The following is a 5,185-nucleotide window of genomic DNA, read 5'->3' as shown; positions in this document are numbered from 1 at the left end:
ATATATATATATATATATATATTTCAGTGGTGTGCAATCCTTGATTAAAACAACACGTTTCCTCTCATCTAGATAAAAATTCTGTCTATATGTATTGTCTATATATTATAGTTTGAGCTCCAACATCTGAATATAATTTCTATTATATTATTGAAAACACTATAAAACATCAGAAAATCAATATAATATGGATGCAATATTATTCAACAACACAAGAATGATAACCTCAAGAAGACCATCTCCAACTACTTTATTGAGTCGAGGTCAGCCATTACTAGTTGTACTATCAAAAGCTGATGCACCAAATTTCACTACTATCCGACGTTCAGGGAATTACAAACCCACTATGTGGGATTTTCAATATATTCAATCCGTTAACAATTGTTACGCGGTAATTCTTTTGTTACATTCCTCTAATTTATATATATATATATATATAATGTGTTGTATCTAGAGGTGTCAAAGAGATAGGTAGTGGTGAAATTAGAAATATTAAAATGAGTTTGAAATAGAAATTGGGATGGGTCCTAACCCATCCAAGTGTATTTTGGGCTAAAAACTGAGTTAGGTCATGATTTTCCCAATTCGATCCATTTAATCTCAATAATTTTTATTTATTGTTATTTAAATTTGAGGAAACTAAGCAACTACCCCATAAAAGTAAATAAATTACAAACATATAATACCCCTTTACATTCATACCCCACTAAATAATTACACTATATACCCCCAACTAATCTCGCTTAACTAATACTAAATCAGTATCATATACTGTATTGGTATCATTAAGGCTGATAATTTTGTTGTATTGATACTTTTTTTTCTTCTCAAAATCCACCTCAGTGGTGGGGGGTTAGGCAGATCCCTACCTGTTCATTCCATCAGCAAAAGAGAGTTACAAAATATATTGTATTGATATCATTAAGGTTTCAATATATTCAGTCTGTTAACAATAATTACATGGTATATTTTTAATTTATTTCTACGTACATAACTGCATAATATATGAAATGTGTTGTACCGTTCCGATAATAATTAACTTTAGCGTTGCATATAGGGAGATAAGTATAGGGAACGGTTTGACAAAGTGAAGAAGGAAATGAAGAAGAATTTGATGATGATGATGGTTGAGGGATCAATACAAGAATTATATTTTAAGTTGGAATTGATTGATAATTTAGAAAGGCTTGGAGTGAGTTACCACTTTAAGGATGAAATTATGCAAATATTGAAGAGCGTACATGACCAAAATGCAGCCACACCAGATTCATTATACTCTACGGCCTTCAAGTTTAGGCTCTTCAGACAACATGGTTTTCATATCTCTCAAGGTACGTACATACGAGTACGAGGATCAAATTATCTAATTTTTTTATGTGATTGTTGTAATTTTTTTTGTAGATATATTTAACGATTTCAAGGACGTGAATGACAATATGAAGCAAAGTATTTGTAACAACACAAAAAAATTGTTAGAATTATATGAAGCATCATTTCTCTCTAAAGAAACTGAAACCACTTTGAAAAATGCAACAAGATTGACAGTGGCGCATCTAAAGAATTATATTGACAATAATAATCGTGGTAATGAAGAGAGTAATATAATGATGGAATTAGTGGTCCATGCCTTGGAACTTCCAAGGCATTGGATGATGCCAAGATTAGAGACAAGGTGGTATATTAGCATTTATGAGAGAATGCCAAATGCTAATCCTCTTTTGTTAGAGCTTGCTAAATTGGACTTCAATATTGTACAAGCAACACACCAACAAGATTTGAAAATTCTATCAAGGTGAGCTATATAGATCTCTTAGAGATAGATATATAATTTTCTAGTAATAATATATATAGTACTCCCTCTGTCCATCTTTACTTATTCAACTTTGATATTTGCAAGGGAAAAATAAACATAAAATAGAAAATTATCCTTTGATTTTGAAACTGAACTAGTAAAATTGGACGACTATTTTTAATACATTGGACAAGTAAAGATGGACAATGGGATGTAAAAATCGATGATTTCTCTTCTACATGATACGTAGCCTCAATTTTGATGTAAATAATTAGGTGGTGGAAGAGCACATGTCTGGCAGAAAAGCTGTCGTTTTCAAGGGATAGGCTAGTGGAGAATTTATTTTGGGCAGTAGGGACAATTTTTGAACCTCAACACAGCTACTTTCGAATATTGATAACAAAGGTTATTGTCTTTATTGCAATCGTAGATGACATTTATGATGTTTATGGCACTCTTGATGAGTTAGAACTCTTTACTCATGCTATTCAAAGGTCAGTAATTAATTACGGTTTTATTGGAGGAAGTTGGAAAAATATATTATTGTACAAGTCAATCATCTTAATTTGTTTTTGTGTTTATAAAATTTTATTTTCTAGTAATATAAAAAACTAAATTCAGATGGGATACAAAAGCAATGGAAAATCTTCCAGATTATATGAAAGTATGTTATCTTGCACTCATCAATACCACAAATGAAGTGGCGTATGAGGTTCTCAAAAACATGACATCAACGTCCTACCCTACCTTACAAAATCAGTAACATTCATTCATTCTACTTTATAAATAATTTCTTTTCCCAAAATATGACCGATTTTCTTCAATATTTAAATGGCTTATATATATATATATATATATATATATGTTATTAATTAGTGGACAGATTTATGCAAATCATACTTACAAGAAGCAAGATGGTACTACAATGGATACAAGCCAAGTCTAGAAGAATACATAGATAATGGATGGATCTCAATTGCAGTTCCAATGGTATTAGTGCATGCATTGTTCCTTGTCACAAATCAAATTACCAAAGAGGCCTTGGATTCCTTAACCAATTATCCTGACATTATTCGATGGAGTGCTACTATTTTTCGTTTCAACAATGATTTGGGGACATCTTCGGTATGCTTTTATACATATCCTTTCTCTAACACAAAATTATTTTACCCAAAAAAAAAAAATTTAAATTTTTGTTTTACAAGTACTTAAAGTTGAATACTTTTATAATGGTTTCTCATCGCGTGAGTCTTTTCCTGGTGTGCAGAGCCCCAACCAAAATGGTGTTAGAGCTTTATCATTGTGCCTATATAAATTTTGAAATATATAGGTTGAAATCCCTCCAGCAATATAAGCTCTTATTAATAATCCTGTTAGGTCAAAATAAAATGATCATCAATTTCATACAAATAATTAAAAAATTATATCTCCTTAAAAATGATGAATATATAGATGTTTACTATTTATCATTTAATTCAGGATGAATTGAAAAGAGGCGACGTTCCCAAGTCAATTCAGTGTTACATGAACGAAAAGGGTGTTTCAGAAGAAGAAGCAAGAGAGCACATACGATTTTTGATAAAGGAGACATGGGAATTAATGAACAGTAGTGCTCACAAGGAAAACTCCCTATTTTCTGAAACATTTATTGAAATAGCAAAGAATATTGCAAGAACAGCACATTGTATGTATCTGAAAGGAGATAGCCATGGAATTCAAAATACTGATATTAAAAGTAGCATCTCCAACATACTCTTTCACCCTATCACTATGGAGTATATTCCTAATGTTCCATTGCTTCTCAAATAAACAGCTTAGGGCAAACTGTAACTTCTTTTTATGTGTTGATGTTACCTTCCTCCCTCCCCTTTAATAAATTTTGGGTCCGCACACCATTTTATTTTATTTTATTCATAATCAAAAGTTCGTTAGGCTTTGGATCAACAGAACCCCAATTGTATTTTGCATTTTGCCCATTATTGGGCCAACCTTGTCCTTATCCTCTTTGAAATGATTTTGTTTTTATTTAATTACTATCTAGTATTCACTACTTACATCAAATATAATTCATTAAAAAGTGAAACTGTTCCTATTAAAAATTCGGTTCATTTTAAAAGTTCAAACTTAAAACTTCTAATTAGTAACAAAATCTAAAATAATCTTACTATAATAATCAAACTAGTGGCAGATGCTCTCTTTTTCTTAAAATTAAACATCTAATCAAACGGTTTCACTTGAAAGAAATTAAAGACATATACGAATTGTTTTAAATCTGGTAGTTAGTCTGTAGCACAAAACGTACGTTTTGTGAATCATAGTTATACGTGGTATTGTGTCTGGTCAGTTGATATTTACTATTTTTCTTCCATCATTTTAATATATGTGATACTATTTTTAATTCGTTTTGAAAAAAAAGGACATATTTTTTATATTTGAAAACATTTGATTACCTATAGGCTACAGCCACATAAATGTCAAGTTAATATCTCATACACTCACTAAACTTTTAATAATTCACTTAAGAAATCATTAAAACTTTAAAAAGTCACTCAACTTTGTTTCATAACCTCAAAAATCACTCAATTATTGATATTTTATTTTAATAAAACCACTCAACTTTGTTTTATAACCCAAAACAATACTCAATTATTGATATTTCACCTAGAAAGTCACCCAACTAATTTAAATGATTTTTCATTGAATTTAGTTTCTATTTTAAATTAAATTTTAAAAATAACAAGTTACCCATTAAATATTTAAATAAACCCGTGCCAATTATTTAATCATAAATTTCTTTATAAAAGCACAACAACAATTGGCAAATTTATTTATTTTCTGATCTAGTATTTTCTTTTCTCTTACGTATTTACTTTTATATTGACAAAATTCCTTTTTTTTTCCTTTTCTTTTCTTGTTTTTTTTTTTTTTTTTTTGTATAGTTATGAATGAAACCATGGCGAACAGAGTAATTTAACCACAAAGGAAAAAAATAATGAAGAAAAAGCAATCTGCCATGTATAACTCTCTATACATATGTTGATTTTTACAAACAAATTTAGTTTCTATGACCAGTAACTAATTAAATGAATTTAATCATTTCAGCTATTTTTTCTCTTAATAAATGATTTTAGTTATTATTACTTCCTCCATTTAAAAAAGAATGACCTCCTTTCCTTTTTAGTCTATTTCAAAAAAAATGACCTCTTTCTTTTTTTGGTAACAATTTAATTTTAGTTTTCCACGTGACATGTTTAAGGCCACAAGATTAAAGGGCAATTTTGTACATTTGACATAACTTTAATTTCAGATCACAAGATTCAAAAGTCTTCTTTATTTACTTAAACTCTTTGCCAAATCAAATCAGATCATTCTTTGTGAAAGGGAAGGAGTAGT

General features: G+C 29.5%; 1 pseudogene; it reads left to right on the top strand.

The window, feature by feature from the left end:
- The first annotated feature begins 62 nt into the window (after positions 1-62).
- On the top strand, positions 63-3,689 carry LOC102601735 ((-)-camphene/tricyclene synthase, chloroplastic-like; annotated as a pseudogene).
- Positions 3,690-5,185: the final 1,496 nt, after the last annotated feature.

The sequence above is a fragment of the Solanum tuberosum genome, unplaced genomic scaffold (assembly GCF_000226075.1).
Source record: "Solanum tuberosum cultivar DM 1-3 516 R44 unplaced genomic scaffold, SolTub_3.0 scf00136, whole genome shotgun sequence".
NCBI lineage: Eukaryota > Viridiplantae > Streptophyta > Magnoliopsida > Solanales > Solanaceae > Solanum > Solanum tuberosum.
Note: the sequence above shows the minus strand (reverse complement) of the source record. Positions and strands in the feature narration are given on the sequence as shown.